Raw genomic sequence first — 17,595 nt, forward strand, 5'->3', positions numbered from 1 at the left:
CTGTTAAACCGCCGGGTGACATATGTAAGGGCTTTAGCATCCACACTTTAAATGAGAGGAAAAATTAGCTAATCATTAAGGGTGTTCTGAAAACTCTCTTTTTGGAGGATATTTCTGTCAGAAGGCTCATCCCCACCTAAAAAGGAACATAAATGAAAGAGCCATTCCATTCCTTCTTCTCCTCATGGTACTGACTCAAAATCTTTGGAACCGAAGGCAAAAGTCCCAAAACTGGCTTCAGTAATGTCGGCACCAGGGCCTCAATCCCCCTTCCATGGTGCCATCCTCTGTTCCAGGACCTCAACTAACCAGCACAGTACCGTCCTCCGCAACATTGCCTCCAGCACCAGTCATGGTACCGGTCCTGACCACTGAACCATCCATGTTTTTATCTTCTACTACAGTTCCGATCTCCTTTTCAGCACCAAAAGTAGTACTCCCAACTCCGGTCACTTCCCTCCTCCCTATACGTCTTACTGGTCTTGTGACCATGGTGCCAAAAGGTGAAAGCCTCGGACCCGATATTCCCCTATGCCATATCCTTTTTTTGGACAACAATGCAGCCCTTTTTTGGAGCAACCTGACTCTCCATCAGGGATATCAACCCGCTCCTCCAGGAGCCTTTCGGAATTTGTTGTGGTGAGACTTGTGGATCAGCTTCTGGTGGTCAGAGGAATCACAACTCCTTCTAAACCCTCCCTCCTGCCCGGTGCCGAGGGATTTTCTCCACAGATTCCGAAACATACTCCTCTGACCTACTTGGAGGTGTTGAAGCCCCTGACACCGACATCCATCCCGGTGCTAGCTGCTTCAGTTCCATTGGTAGACCTCACTATGGCTCCGGAGCCCACCCTTTGGCCACCGATTCACTTGGAGCCAAGCCATTCCCGGGATCATGACTGGACTGTCAAGCACTGTGACCCCTAGTATGGCTCCTATTTTTTCTACAGTGCTGTCCACTAGGGCTCCGGTTGTCTTGGCACCAAGTCCTGTTGGGGCTGCTTCTCTGAGTGTGGGCTCGTCAGAGTGGGGTGTGACTCCAGTTCCGAGGTTGTCCTTCTCGGTTCCAGGCTCCTTATCCCTGTTCGGGTGGGCTTGTTTTCTAGGTGATGGAGAGGGTCCTTGCCTCCACAGGTACACAGCTGGTTCTCTTGGCATTGGAGTACCATATATGTCCCCTGTCTGGACTGCAGCTGACACAGTCCATCACATTGGGATGTCAAGTACTAGAGCCTCAAGATTCCCTACAGCAGGGCACCCTCATTTTGGAATCCTCCTCAGATTTCCCCACTGAGGAGGTACCACGCAAGCGATCTGCAACAAGAAGCATGTAGACTCCCCTGAAGAATCTCTTAGTGATGATGCAGACTATGATGAGGGAGAGGGGTCCTCATGGTCGCCTCCTGAGGATGTCTCCTTTGGAGACGTACTGGAAATTTTAAAACAGCGGGGAGGCTGGAAGTCCCCCAACCCCTCCTCTGAGGAGTCTGTATTCTTGCAGGCTTTTTGTGCTCGCCCCTCTACTTCCTGGGTGACCCCGCCTGCAGATGAGCTAGTTCAGCTCATCGTGCAGCACACCTGGAAGAGTCCTGATACTGTTGAACCAGTCCCACGGAGACTAGACAAAATTCTTTCCCCGCTGGAAAAAGGTCCATATTGGTCCAGAGACCTACTGGTAGATGCTATGGTGGTGGCAGCAGCCACTAAGAAAGAGCTCGCTGAGAAGCACTGTGCTGTCCATCCCCCAAACAGGGAGTCTCAAGCGATTGACAGGCTAGGGAAGCAAGTTTTCTTCATCCAGTCCTTGAATTACTTGGTGTGCTTTACCAGCCTCCAGAGAGACCTAATCTCGGAATTCTCAGGAACTTTAGCAGGAGCAGTTTCTGATGAGGTGCGTGACAAATTTGCCTCGCAGCTTGCAACCCTGGAATCTATATTGAACTTGTCCAGGCAGTTGATCTCTCACACTATAGAAGGGGCAGCTAGAGCTGCAGGTGCAGGCGTTGTCATGAGATGTCATGCCTGGATGCGCCTTTGTGATTTTGCATATCCTTTTAAGTCTTCCTTTCTCAATGCTCCAGTGGAAGCTTCTTCTCTCTTTGGCTCAGAAGTGAAAGACACATTAGCCAGATGTGAAAAGGATGGCAAGACCTTGTCTGCCGTGGGCGTACGTTTCTCCACCCGCCCCCCCCCATGATCCTACTCTAGGAATCAGAGTAGTGGAAAGATGTGGTACATGAAGTCCCAGGGTCCTTTCTGTGATGCACGTAGCGAGTTGCCCCCTGAGGCAGAGGGGGAAACTCATCTGGAAGACACCCCTACAGAGGTAGAGGGGGTCCATGTAATCAGGGATCCAGAGATTCTTTCTCTAGACAGCCCCATCAGCACTCCTGAAGAGCAGACAGATTGCTTACCTCTGGAAGCAGTTAGGGGTATGTTTTTCTGTGCACCACTTTGCCTGGCAAACAGTAAATACAGATTCTTTGGTGCAGATGATAATTGCCAGAGTTTCACATACCTTTCAATACATGCCTGAAGCCGCTAAGGCACATTCCCAACATTCCACCCAGTCAAAGGGAAGCAGCAGCTCAAGAAATTCAAAAGCTGCTCTTAAAGAGTCATCCAAGCAGTCCCACCAGACCAAATAGGATCTGTATTTTACTAGAAGTTCTTTTTAGCGCCAAAAAAGACAGGGGACTGGAGGCCAATCTTGGACCTCAGCATCCTGAACAAGTTTGTCAAACAAAATAATTCTGGATGGTAACGGTTCAGTCTATCCTACTCTTTCTGGGGAAAGATGATTGGATGTGCTCAGTAGATCTTCAGGATGCATATTACCACATAAAAATAGACAAAAGTTCCAGAAGATTCCTTTGCTTTTGGCTAGGAGCCAATCACTACCAATTCCGAGTGCTGCTCTTTGGTCTCTGTACGGCCCCCAGTGTGTTCACCAAATGCATGGCAGTGGTAACAGCTCACTTGAGACTGCAAGGAATCTGGGTGTTTCTGTATTCAGACGATTGGCTCCTTACCGCCCCCACCAAGCATCTAATGGGTACAGCCTTACATTATACCCTAAAGCTAGCAGAATACTTGGTTATTTCAATAAATGAGGGTAAATGCAAGTTGACTCATTCTCAAACTCTGGAACTCATAGGAATAACTTTCAGTACTCATTCTTGCCTAGTCTCCCCTTCCATGTCACAGATTAGAAAGACTGATGTCCTAACTCCGGTTGATACTCTCTTAGGACAAAGTTTCAGCTTGGGTAGTCCTCCAGCTACTATGATCAATGGCAGCATCGATTATAATAGTTCCCCTGGCGAGACTACACATGAGGCTTCTACAATGGCTTCTACTAACACAGTGGTCTCTCCCTTTTTTGATTTCTCCAAGTCTTTTGGGTTTCTAATACCATGACGAGAATGGACCCCATTCCTAAGTCAGAGTACGATTAAAGTTCATGAAATTAGTATTATTTCACTCTTTGATGTTAGCCAAAAGTGCTCTTCGCAGTACCCACAATGTGCCCAGCAATGATTCCTGCAATTCATACGATGTTACATGAATTGGTAACGTATCTAAATATGATTGTAAATTATTTTTTTATAAGACCAGTTGCTCCTACTACTATTGGACCTGTCTGGGTATCTTTCTTCCACATGGCTCTCATTTCTGCCTGCAGATCAAGGTATTTTATGACTTTGTGTCTCTCTGTATGCAAAACACTATAGTAACTAGGTGGCAATTTCAATGATAAATGCTACTTTTGTCTTCTTTTCTTGGATCACTATGTCCGGTTTTCTAGCATCTATCTTTTATTTTTATTATCCCTGTAATTGCCCTGGCTGCTGTGTGTCCCTGGTCCCAGAGGATTAGTGCTACTTTCTCTACCTCCTATCCTGTACTAAGGGACCTGCTTGGTCTTTCAGGACCCCTTTATTTTGTTTCAACCATCCCAACGTCTGGCCAAAGAAACCTGTTGCCCCAGCACATTTATTTTTGATCCCAGCTACCAAAAGGACTAAGAAAGTATGTTCCACCTTGGACCTACTATTAATCTGAATTATTTATTTATACCTTACCTAGTACCGAGAGTAACTAAGCTACCGAGTGGGGAAACCAGCAGTCATTTCTCCTCTAAACCCCAAAATCAATCAGCTATTTTCTCCCCTTGCTATCTTTTATCTGTACTCCTCCTCCTAGCTATCTCTAATACATATACTATTGCTGTATTCTACTTTCTGCCCACTAGGTGGCACCCTAATCTAGTCTAGGGTTATACCTCTTTCTCCACTTTCCCAAATATCTGCTCTGAATACTTTTTTCAGCTCTCATCCCTTGACTAATTGCTAATCGCCTTGCTGTATCACTCTGCTGTTACCTTTTCTCTTCACACTATCTAGCTTTACTTTTTTTCTTCCTTCTACTCCACCAACATTCTGTACCTCTCACCTGCTTTACCACACTCTACTTACCTGGATATACTTAACATGCCTCAGGAATCTGCTGCTCTCTGATTGTCTCTGTAGACTCTCACTTACCTGCTCTAACCCGCTCTGCTCCCCTACCCCCAATTCCCACCCACCCCCAGTGGTCCTACTCTTATACTTAAAAAGCCACACCCCCCTCCTTCCTATCCAGTAGCTATCCAGAACTCGTTACAGACCTACTATCTACACACCCACTCCCATACTGACAATTACTGTCAATTACCTCTTGGATATTTCTATACTCCACACTCTCTCTACTCCTACCTTCTAATTCCTAACTACATTCTATAACCCTCCTACAACATGCCCTTAACTTATACACTCACATTTATAAAACTAGCTCTCCTACTTTCATTACTATCTATCCTCTCTATACCCTTACCTTTTATGAAAACCTACAATTCACCTCATCTCACCAACCCCTAAAACAAACATTACTAATATGTGATCTTGAATTCCAAAGCCATTCTAACATAACATCCACCTCAACCTATCTATCACCTAAATACCACAGAGTAGCCCATTTTACATGCACACAATATAGGAAATCACAACTTCATTGCTGTAAACTACTAAAGCATCCATATAGACCCTATAGACATCCTCGCCTTCATGGGGACATTCATCCCAACCCAGGACCAGATAGCAACACCCTTAGACACCCCCCTACTCCCTTCACTCACTGTATAACCCCAAATTCTCTACTCATAGCTCATCTCAATATAAGGAGTGTTAACAATAAAGTAAGCCAACTACACGCGCTACTAGATACACACTCTTTTGATATCTTATGCTTAACAGAAACCTGGCTCAAACCTGTTATAAAAGACAATGAAATACTCCGACCTGGTTATAATATCTTGAGATTAGACCGAACTACCAAAAAGGGTGGTGGGGTAGCAATACTGTACAAATCTCATTTACAGGTCACTTCTTTACTAGTACAACCACCTCTAGATACTAATGTGGAAATTCTCATCTCCAAGCTCCAGCTCAATACTACTAAATCTATATACATAATATGCTCCTACCTACCCCCAGGCAGTAACATCAGCATCTTAGAAAGTATCCTCTGCTGGCTTTCTACATTCTTCCCTCAGGAAACCATTGTACTCAGTGACTTTAATATAGACTGGAACACCTGTACCACTCATAAACCCACAACCCATATAAACCTCTATGGCTTCTCCCAAACTATTACCACCCCCACCAGAATCCATAAACCCAGTTGCAAAGAAAGTATATTAGACTGGATCTTAATTAACAGCCACCCTCTCTCTTATCAAGTAGGTACCCTTCCTGATGATATTAGTGACCATTCACTTACCTATATATCTAGACAAAAATCCTTTATCCCAAGCCAAACTACCTTTAAAATAACCCGCAACAAAAAAAAAAATTTGATCCACTAACCTTTCAAGCAGAACTTCAAACCTGTGACTGGTCACCCTTAAGGCACCTCCCACTTGATGAAGCAGTATCCTATTTTAACTCCAAATTCCTACACATGCTCGAATTCCATGCCCCCTCACGCTCTATAAGAACTAGAAGCAAAGCAGCCCCATAGCTTACTAAAGAAACCAGACACCAAATCCTACAAAGAAATAAAATCTGGCCCAAATGGAGAAACACTAAAGACCCAATTGATCAGCAATACTTTAGACAGCTAAGAAATGCCACAAAAAAATCAATAGTTCAGGATAAAAAAACTATTACTTTAAACTCCAGGAAAAAGCACCAATCAACCCCAAACCTTCTGTTCAGGCATAAATAAACTTTTACATCCAGGCCATTCCAAAACACCAACCCCATCAGGTTTCTGTCTAAACTCTCCAAACCAAATTGCTGATGCTTTCAATACCTTTTTTACTGAAACTGTCCAATCTCTAGCCAACACTTACCACCTGTTAACTCTACCCTCTCATCCTCCCTAACAACCATACCATCTACCTTTCACTTAAAACCTATTCCTACATCCCTCATCTATACTCTACTTCATAAACTTAAACCTTGTACTCCCTCAGCTGATCTTCTACCACCTGAATGCCTTCAAACTGCTGCAAAAGTTCTTGTCTATCCCATTTCTATCCTAATCAATAGAACCATAACTGAAGGCTCCATTCCTTCTCCGTGGAAAATCTCTCACATAATGCCACTTCACAAGGGTGGTAACTCAACTGAACTCTCTAACTTTTGGCCTATAGCCCTGCACTCACCACTAGCCAAAATCATGGAAGAATGCATCCATCAACAATTTCTTGAACACATTCTCCAAAATAACCTTCTAGCTGACTGTCAACATGGTTTTAGACCATTCCACAGTACCACCACTGCTCTCCTATCCTTTACAGACTGCATTAATAAACATTGTAACAATGGCATGCTCTCCTCTGCATTCTTCATTCACCTATCTAAAGCTTTTGATATGGTTAATCACCAAATACTTCTCAACATACTCAATTCATTCTCACTTGACACACAGGCATTACAATGGTTCAAGTCCTTCTTACACAGTAGACAGCAGGCTGTCCTTTGGGATAATAACCTATCCAAACATCTCCCTATTACCCTTGGTGCCCCTCAAGGCTCTATCCTGGGACCTCTACTCTTCTCCATATTCATTAATGACCTTACTATAAATTTGCCTCTACCTACCTGCATACAATACGCAGATGACTCCACTTTGATTTGTAAAGCCTCCACTTCATCTGAACTCCAATCCATCACCCAAACAGTATTTAACCTAGTAGAAAACTGGTTCCAACAACATTGCTTACTCCTAAATGCCAAAAAAACAAACTATTACTATTTACTCCAACTATTAAATCCCCCCAATAGATTTCTCTATTACATCTATTGATACAATCCTAGCTCCTGACCCAACTACCAAACTCTTAGGTGTAATGATTGACCACAACCTCAACTTTGACTCGCATATTAATGCTACTATTAAAACAGTAAACAGAAAACGTGGATCCTTGTATAGGATAAAACCTTTTCTCACCCCAGAAGCCAGATCTACTATTGCCCAGACCCATCTGAACTCCACCCTCCTCTATGCCTCACCCATTTATACTAATCTTTCCAAAAGCAAACTAAACAAATTGACCACTTCTTATAACAATATTTCCAGGTTTGCTACCAGGTCCCCATTTAGAACTCATCACTGTCTAAATCTCAGACTTCTAGGATGGCTAGGACTACATAACCAGCTAGAATTTCACCAACTCACCATTACCCATAAGATTCTGTACCAGCCTAGTATTACTCCTATTCTCAGTAGCCTCATCTCCCCCTACACAAATCTTACTACCCTTCGCTCAGCAAATAAACTACTGGTTACCATCCAGAAATCCCACAACAATGCAGGTGATTCTCTTTTCTCTAATTCAGTGGGGAAGATTGGAACAAGCTTCCCATTAAACTTACCTCTCTCTCATCACTACCACTCTTTAAAAAGCAACTAAAAATTCAACTGAAAATGCAATGGCTATGTCCATGTACTAACCCTGACTAACACCCCCCCCCCCAGTATAACATTATTCTATACCTCTCCTCCAAAACCCACTTTGCAGAATTAGTAAATTCATCCCTCACTCCATTCTTAGTATCTTACTCCCAGGCAACTATCACTGTGTATGTTCTTCACAACATTCCTTCTGCAGTGAGCACGTCTTCCACCTTGTATATAGACCAACTATTCTTTCACTATGACTGCAATTACTTCTTTAAGTATATATATTTAATAATTTTCTTATTTTTCAGTGTTATATTTTTTATAACCTATATACTTCATTGTAAATGTACATTCATACCCAACATACTTTATGGTGAATGTCAATCACTTTCCCATGGTAATAGTACTGTATTTGCTTTGTTAAACTCAGTAGTCACATTCTGTATAATTTAGTTCTGTATAATCAAGTTCTTGAAGAAACTTTTCATGTATATGTATTCAGATATTTTTTTGGACTTTTTTCTATGTTGATTTATTTAGTTTAAGGTGGAGCTTATCTCCCTGGGCCTCTACTGAAAATGGACTTGTATCCAGTTAGACTAGCCCGGTTAACAAATGTAAAATAAATAAATAAAATAAAATATTTTGGACTGTTGGTATGGGGTGATCCCATGTGATTTAAACGTCATCATTTTCTGCAATTCTCTGTGGCTCATGTTTCCAATGTTTTTCAGCCACTTCGATACCATAATGTTTGCACAATCTCCAGTGCAACAATCTCACCACATTATTATGCCTTTCAGTATACAGTCCCTCTGCCATTAGAGCATCGCAACCAGCAGTAAGGTGGGCAACTGTTTCCAACTCGGTTCCACAAAACCTACATATGTCTGTTTCTCCCACATGTTCAATGGACTTAGTAAACCAGCATGTACGCAACCCACTATCTTGGGCTGCCAATATTGACCTTTCATTTCTTGATGTAAATTCACCTCTCATTAACCATTCCTGCATGCATTCTTGATCAACATGAGGCTCTTTCAGAATTTTTTATACTTGCAACTATATTTATGTTTTTTCCGCATTTCTTGCCTTCTCATCTGATCCTTCACCTTATATTCTTTCTTTTCTTTTTTAGCACATTCAGTTGCTGCCTGGTTTTTACCCACTTCTGGTTTGATTTCCATTCTTGCTTGACGCTGATATGCTTCTGCTAAATTAAGCAGAGATGTCATCTTAGATTTATTCTCCTCATGTTTCAAAGCTTTCACCACATTTGGATCTTGTGAGGTCAGTAGATATATGTGGAGTCCCACGATTGCAAATCTATACATGTAATCAATTTCAAGGAGGCCCATCCCTCCTTCCGAACTGGGGATATATAATCTTGGTATACACTGATTTTTATAAATCATTTGGTGAGCATGAAGCATCCTTCTTGTTTTGATATCCAATCTAACACTTTTTGGGGCCAGTCAATCACTCCAAAACTATAAGTTAGGACAGGAAGAGCAAATTGATTTATACCTTGGATCTTGTTTCTAGGTGTCAATGCTGTTTTCAGGATTAATTTAAGTCTTCTAAAGTAATCCTTACTAAGCCTTATTTGCATTTGTTCATGTTTTATTGCTGATCCTTCATCAATTCCCAAGTATTTATTCCCAGTGGTCCCCTTTAAATCATCTGATGTCCTTTCAGATCTGCATAACAAAACGATGCAAACAAGATGTATTTTGGTGGATGAAGCCAGAAAAAGACCTACGGAGTCTCCCTTTCTCCCCCTCTCAGCCCAAGGCCATAGTGACCACGGACGCTTCCCTGATGAGGTGGGGGGCGGCACTTCCAGGGAAAGGTGGTCCAAGGCACTTGACCCCTGTGGAGGCCAATCTGCATATCCGTGTTCTAGAACTGAGGGCGATGCTTCTGGTGTTGCAAGCATTTCAATCTGTCCTCCCGTCAGGGACAATTGCTATCCAGTCCAACAACATGTCGGTGGTCTGGTATATCAACAACCAAGGGGAAACCAAGTCCTGCCCGTTGTGTCAAGAGGCCATAAGAATTTGGCATCTGGCGATAGCTTCCAACTGCTTTCTGATAACAGTGCACATTCCCGGGGATTCCAGCGTGATTGCAGACAAACTGAGCAGATGCATCATCCTGCCTCACGAGTGGTCCCTCAGTCAAACCATATTGGCGAAGATCTTCAGCTTCTGGGGCCAGCCTTGCTGGCGACCTGTTCTCCTCACCAGCAAACCACAAATGTAGCAGCTACTTTGCCCTAATTCCCCTGCAGGGGGAGTTCCCAAGGGATGCTCTAATACACAATTGGCCCATGGGACTTCTTTATGCTTTCCCTCTCCTTCCTCTGATCCCATAACTTCTAAAGAATGCCCTTCGGTTGAGAAGCAGAGTAATCCTCATTGCACTCTACTGGCCTCGTAAAGTTTGGTTCCCCTTTCTTTGGCCTCACCTAATACACCTACCATGGATTCTGGATCCAACTCCGGAATTACTGTCGCACCCACAGGGGTTGGTACATTCTAATGTGTCCAGTCTCAAGCTGACAGCTTGGTTTATGCACTTCCAGTAATCACCAGGCAGAAAGATTTATCCTCCCTCGTACATAACGTTCTTCTGGCTTCACACAAACCATCCACCAGGAAACTTTATCTCAATAAGTGGAAGAGATTCACGCTTCGTATCCACAGTAAGGACTAGACCCCTGCTCAGCCCCAGGTTAGTGCCTTACTGGACTATTTGTAAAATCTTCTCCATTCGGGAACGGCAGCCTTCACTATTTGGGTACACCTGGCTGCTATTTCAAATTTTCACAAAGGCTTCCAGCATTTGTCCTTGACTTCCCACCATCTCTGTAGAACTTTTCTGAAAGATGTCTCACACATTAGACCACCTTTTAAAGAAACAATCAAACCTTGAAATTTGACACTAGTTCTGCAATCATTGACTCGATCCCCTTTCGAACCCACTGCCACTTGCAACATAAAATTTTTATCCTTGAAATCCTTATTCTTGGAAGCTATTACTTCAGCAAGATGAATTTCTGAATTACAAGCCTTATGCATAAAACATCCCTAAATGGTCTTTCATAAAGACAGAGAATCACTCCGGACTAATCCTGCCTTTTTGCCCAAAGTTATTTCAGAATTGACCATTAATCAAAACAATCGACCTGCTCGTCTTTTTCTACAATTTTTCTAATAAAGGAGAATACTGCCTGCATTTATTGGATGTTCATAGGCAATTATGATTCTACTTAGAATTAAATCACTACAAAAATCTGACCAGTTATTTGTATCCTATTCAGGATCAGATTTGGGAAAATCTGTTTCTAAGGTGACTCTTTCAAAATGGTTGAGGAATTGTATATGCTTCACATACCAACAAAACAAAATTCCTCTACCAACTAAAGTTAAGGCACACTCAACCAGATCAGTGGCGACATCTGATCTGAAGTAGTTAACTTCATTTTATCTGCAACCTGTGGGTGTTCTGATCCATATCGGATCCGAGCTGGCAAATTATTTTCTAACATCTGCTCTGAGCTCCTCCCCCTACCCATAATGCACAACCATCTCCTGCCTTCCCTCAGATCTCATTTGCTGTGCCACAGTGAGCATCGTGGTCTCGTTGCTCTGAGTTCAGGGATAAGTAAGTTGGGATTGTTCTTCCTATTTAGTGTGTCTTTGATTGTTAGTGTATCCTACCTCCCCCATTAGTATAACGCTTTTTTCATCAGTTCAAAAAAAAAGGTTTTGTGCCTTATTTGTTGTTAGGCCCACTTTCCCTCAGTGCGTGTGTGTGTGTTGTATTCTTTCTGTCGGGAGTGGCGTTCAGTTTTGGACTATGGCTGATCAGCCTAAATCAGTCTTCAAAAAATGTACAGTGTGTGACCACAATCTCTCACCGGCTGATGGTCACACTCTGTGTGTAATTTGTTTGGGAGTGCCCCATGTATCCACCCAGTGTGCTATCTGTGCGGGTTTTAACCCAAGAGCTCTCAGGGATTGAAAGGCCAAATTGGTCGCCAAGGGTCTTCTCCCTGCTTCTATGCTGGATTCTGCTTCGGCCTTGGTCTCTGGTACTCCCACCCAGACAGGGACTCAAACTCCTGCTTCTTCTGGTGCTGGGGCAGACAAGCAAAAAGAAACAGACAGAGATAAGGACAGAGAAAGGATCACCGAGGATAAAGAAAGGAGGAGGGATAGGCCTCGCAAGAGATCCCTGGACAGGGAGCCTTTCCTTAGCCCTCCTAAGACTTCGAGGCCAGTTTCTTCACGACTCCGATCACCCCGTTTCTTGCCAGAGCCGCTGGAATCGTCAATCCGAGGCCTTCCTCACCCTTACAGACCAGCCAGATCTGAGTCTGTTGCTTATTCGCGATCGACTCGGAGTCTATCGGACTTAGACATGGACAGTATGATGCAGAAATTTCTTCAGGCCCAAATACAGATGGGAGTCTTGCCAGGCCCCTCTCCCTCTGGAGGGGGGGATCTCGATGCCCTTTTCCGTCCCATCTCTCCTTTCCCGATCTGGGCGACTGCTTCAGGGTTTTTGGATCCGAGGCTCTTTGGAGCTGGTAGCTCGGTGCCGATGGTTCCTTCAACCTAGACTCCGGCTGTTACCTTGATTTCCTCGGATCCGGCTAGTTCAGATCCAGGTGACTCGGGGCTGTGGACAGGGAGTCGGACCCAAGGGAACGGATTCTTCTTCGGCTCCGGCTTGTTTGGATCCGAACCGTTCCCTTGGACCTAAGGCTACCCTTGCTTTGGCTCCGATCCCCGCTTCGGACCCAGGGAGGGCTTCTTCCTTGCTGGGTGCCAAGGAGGTACACTCTCCATCTGCGTTCGAAGTGGTGGAGAGGGTTCTCTCCCAAGGATTGAGACCCCAGCCCATCTCCTCGGATTCCACCCAGACCCCGCTGGATTTGGCGTCTACTCCCTTCATCCTGTCTCAAGGACAGCCCATGACAGAGGACCCCCAGGTTATTCCCTCTGAGGAACCCCCTGCAGCTCATGAGTCCTCTTCGGAGTGTTCCACTGAAGAGGGCAACTATAAGCGCAAGTGTAAAAGGAGGCACTTGGACTCCCCTGAGTCCCTCACTACGGACGCAGACTTAGAGGATGGAGAAGGTTCCCCCAGGTCATCTCCTGAAGATGTCTCCTTTGGAAACATCATGGAGATTCTCCGCCAGAGGGGAGGTTGGTAAGCCCCAAAACCTTCTACGGATGAGTCTGTGTCCCTGGAGGCCTTTGGCACGGGCCCATCTACTTCCTGGGTGTCCCCACCAGTGGATCCCTTGGTGGACCTTATCACCACATGGGCATGGAAGGAACCTGACACTGTAGAGCCTATCACCAAACGCCCTGACAAGATTCTCTTTCCTCCCACCGACAGACAAACATGGTCTAAAGGAGCCCCCACTGGACACTATGGTGGTCGCAGCAGCCACCAAGAAGGAACTAGCACAGGAGAGTTCCTCCCTCCGGACAAGGAGTCCAGGTCAGTGAATAGGTTTGGGAAGCATGTTTATTCGTCAGCAACTTTTTGCCATCCGTGCGCTGAACTATTTGGCACATGTTATCCAGCTTCAGCTAGACCTTTTCTCAGAATTCACTGAGTCGCCCCCAGAGTCCTTATCGCAGCAGGACAAACAACTGTTCTCCGTGAAAATGTTGACTCTGAAGTCTGTATCGAACACGTCCATGCATCTCCTTTCCCATGCTATGGAAGGAGCGGCTAGGGTGGCTGGGCCAGGCGTAGCCATGAGGCGTCACTCCTGGCTCAGGTTGTGTCAGTTTGCGGACCCTTTCATGGTGTCATTTATTAATGCCCCCTAAGACGGTTCCACCCTTTTCGGGAAGACAGTACGTGACACTCTTGTCCAGAGCGAAAAAAGATGGGAAGACTTTGTCAGCCGTCGGGATCCGCTTCTCTAACCCTCAGCATTTTTCTAGGAATCAGAGGGCAAAAGAAAATGTGGTTCCGGAAATCTCAGTTTTCCCGGGAGTCACAGAATAACTATTCCCCCAGAAGCAGAGGGGGACAGGATCGACGCTGACCCAGAGGTAGAGGGGGTCCTAGGAATTTCTGGTCTAGAGAACCTTTAACTGACAGGCCCGCCCAAAAGCCCTGAGGAGTTGCCCAACTGTCCTACTCTGGAGGCAGTCTGGGGGAGATTGTCATTGCACCCAGTGGCATGAGAGTCCATAACTGCAGATTGTTGGGTGATACAAGTAATATCCAGAGGCTACACTATCCCATTTGTTGCCCCGCTGGGGCCTACAAGACACCCCCCCGGATTTTCCACCCCCTCACAGGGAGGCCGCAGCTTTAGAGGTTTTAAAGCTACTTCAAAAACGAGCCATTGAACCGGTCCCCTTTGGCCAGTCCGGATTAGGTGTTTACTCCAGGTTCTTTTTAGTGCTAAAAAAGATGGGGGACCTCAGGCCCATCTTGGACCTGTCAACCTTGAACCTGTCCGTCGCCAAACAAATGTTCCGGATGGTCACCTTACAGTCCATTCTACCTCATCTCCGAGAGTGCGGCTGGATGTGCTCGTTAGACCTCCAGGATGCCTACTACCATATCAAAGTTCACAGAAGCTTCAGGAGGTTTCTTCGCTTCCGGCTGGGAGCCAGACACTTCCAGTTCAGAGCTCTACCCTTCGGGCTCACCACAGCCTCCAGAGTGTTCACCAAGGTAATGGCAGTCGTAGCAGCTCACCTGAGGCTTCAGGGAATTCAGGTCTTTCCGTACCTGGACGACTGGCTCTTCGCTGCGTCCACCAAGTGTCTTCTGTGTCTGGCCCGAGACTACTTTCTTCTCTTGGCAGATCGTTTGGGGATTACAGTCAATGTTCACAAATCCCAATTGCAACCAGTACAAGTTCAAGACTTCATCGGGGCATGGCTAGAAACTTTGCAGCTAAACGTTTTCTTAACACCAGAAAGGATCTTGCATCTCAGGTGTCACATAGCTCAAATAGTGAACCTCAGATTTCCAAAGGCGAGTGATGTTCTCCGGGCTCTGGGATCCGTGGCTGCCTCTATATCTATTCTTCCTTGCGCACACCTTCATATGCGGGTTCTTCAATGGACTCTGGCGGTCCAGTGGTCTTGGCAAGACCTTCCCATTGATTTTCCGATCAGGATCAGTCACACCTGCAGGACATCCCTCCTTTGGTGGCTAAGTTCACTGGAGGTTGCAGCGGGAAGCCCCTTCGTGTCATCCCCAGTCCAAGCCATAGTGACCACAGACGTCTCCCAACTCTGGTGGGGGGTGGGGCACTGTTTGGGAAGGACAGTCCAAGGCATGTGGTCCCAGACAGAGACCAAGCTGCACATAAATGTTCTAGAGATGATGGCAGTGCTTTTAGCGTCGAAAGCCTTTCACACTGTCCTCTCTCTCAGAATGATTGCAATTCAGTCAGACAACATGCCGGTTGTCTGGTATGTCAATAAACAAGGGGGATCCAGATCCTATCCCCTGTGTCGCGAGGCCATGAGAGTGTGGGAGTGGGCGACTTCCACCGGTCGGTTTCTGATTGCAACGCACATCCCGGGACACTCCAACATTTTAGCAGACGGATTGAGTCGGGCTATTCTGATGAGTACGAGTGGTCTCTGAAACAGTCAGTAGTGGAGGAGATTTTCCTTGCATGGGGACAGCCTTGCTGCGATCTCTTCGCATCTCCTTCCAATGCGAAGTGCAGTGAGTTCTTCGCTCTGATTCCCTCCCCAGGAGATGCCCCCAGAGACGCTCTAGTCTATGTTTGGCCCCCCGGGCTTCTGTATGTTTACTGTCCGTTACCACTCATTCCAAAGTTCCTTCAGAAAGCTTGCCGACTGTGGTGCAAAGTGATCCTCATTGCCCCATTCTGGCCTTGCCAAGTTTGGTTTCCCTTCCTTTGGTCTCATCATCTAGCTCCTCCGTGGATTCTGGATCCCTGCCCGGATCTAATCTTTCATCCTTCGGGTGCCTGCCCGCCCGCCCAACCTGGACAGCCTCAAGCTGACAGCTTGGTTGCTCCAGATCCATTGACTGCCAGGACTCACGTTCTTTCATCCCCTGTGAAATCTATACTAGTGGCTTCTCTTAAAGCTTCCACTAGGAAAGTTTATTGCAGTAAATGGAAGCTTTTTTCCATTTGGGCCTCTCACAGGAACCTGGATCCTTTTACAGCCCCTCTTCTGGTGGTGGTAGCTTGTTTGACTAGTATCTTTCAGCAAGGAGCTAGCTTCTCCACAGTGAAAGTACAGTTGGCAGCCATTTCTAATGTTCATGTTGGGGAAGATAATATCGCCTTAGCTTCTTCTAGGCTGTGTAAGGCTTTTCTTAAAGGCACTTTTCTTTTGCGTCCTCCTGTCAAAGATTCTCTGCATTCTTGGGACCTTACCTTCTTCCTCCAGGCATTGGTGGCTCCCCCCTTTGAACCTGCAGCTTCAGTGGATCTAAAATTTTTGTCGTGGAAGACCGCCTTTCTAGTGGCCATTACATCAGTCAGGAGGGTTTCTGAGCTTCAGGCTTTGTCTGCCGAGCCTCCTTATTTGGTCTTCCTTAAGGATAGGGTATCTCTCCGTTCAAATCCTTCATTCTTACCCAAAGTGGCGTCTGAATCAAACATAAACCAGTCTTAATCTACCTGTTTTCTTTCCCAATTTCCAAAACAAGGGGTGAATATAAACTTCACTTGTTAGATGTTCATAGACAACTTTGTTTCTATCTTCATAGAATAAAGTCATTCCGCAAGTCCAACCAATTGTTCATTTCCTTTTCCAAGGTTGCATTTCGTATGTTTACAAAGCAAAAGGTTTATCTCCTCCTGGTATAATTAAAGCTCACTCTACCAGGTACATGGCGACTTCTGCTGCCTTTTGGTCTAGGGTTTCTTTGGATGACATTTGTGCAGCAGCAACTTGGGCAAATCCACATACCTTCATTTCTCATTATAAATTAGACCTGATTTCCAGAGGAAGAGCATCCTTTGGCTCTGCGGTGCTCAGGAATTTTCTTCCATGAGGGCCTCCCAGGATTTAAATAGCTGGGGACTCTGTCCCACAGTTTGTAGATAAAATGAAGTTAACTACTTCAGATAAAGAAGTTATGTACTCCCCATAACGTGAGTCCGAGTAGTTATACTTCATTTTTCTGCAACCTTCCCTCCCTCCACCCCCCCCCCGACCTTATCATATCCATAAGTATGTTTGGTTCTTTGGGCTGAGTTGCTAATGTGTATAGTTGCAGCAAACTTGATCTGAGGGAAGGCAGGAGATGGTGGTGCATTATGGTTAGGGGGAGGAGCTCGGAGCTTGAGCAGATGCTAGAAAATAATTTGCCGGATCGGATGGATATGGATCCGAATACCCACAGGTTGCAGAAAAATGAAGTATAACTACTCAGAACGTTATGGTGAGTACTTAACTTCTTTTTACCTTCCATTCTAGGGTTTCCATGGATGACATCTGAGTAGTAGCTACATGGGTTACTCCTCATACCTTCTCACTCATTGCAAATTGGACTTGGTCTCCAGGGGGAGAGCATCCTTTGGTTAAATGGTGCTCAGGAACATTCTTCCATAGGACCACCCAGGACATAAAGTAGCTAGGGACTCTGTCCCATCAGTAA

General features: G+C 45.3%; 1 protein-coding gene across 2 annotated transcripts in view; it reads left to right on the forward strand.

Moving 5' to 3' along the window:
- DNAJC1 (DnaJ heat shock protein family (Hsp40) member C1) overlaps positions 1-17,595 on the forward strand; it is a 2,872,711-nt gene that overhangs the window by 341,205 nt on the left and 2,513,911 nt on the right. The gene's annotated exons all lie outside the window — the stretch shown is intronic.

Source organism: Protopterus annectens, chromosome 3.part0 (assembly GCF_019279795.1).
Source record: "Protopterus annectens isolate FY-2018-M chromosome 3.part0, PAN1.0, whole genome shotgun sequence".
Classification (NCBI taxonomy): domain Eukaryota; kingdom Metazoa; phylum Chordata; order Ceratodontiformes; family Protopteridae; genus Protopterus; species Protopterus annectens.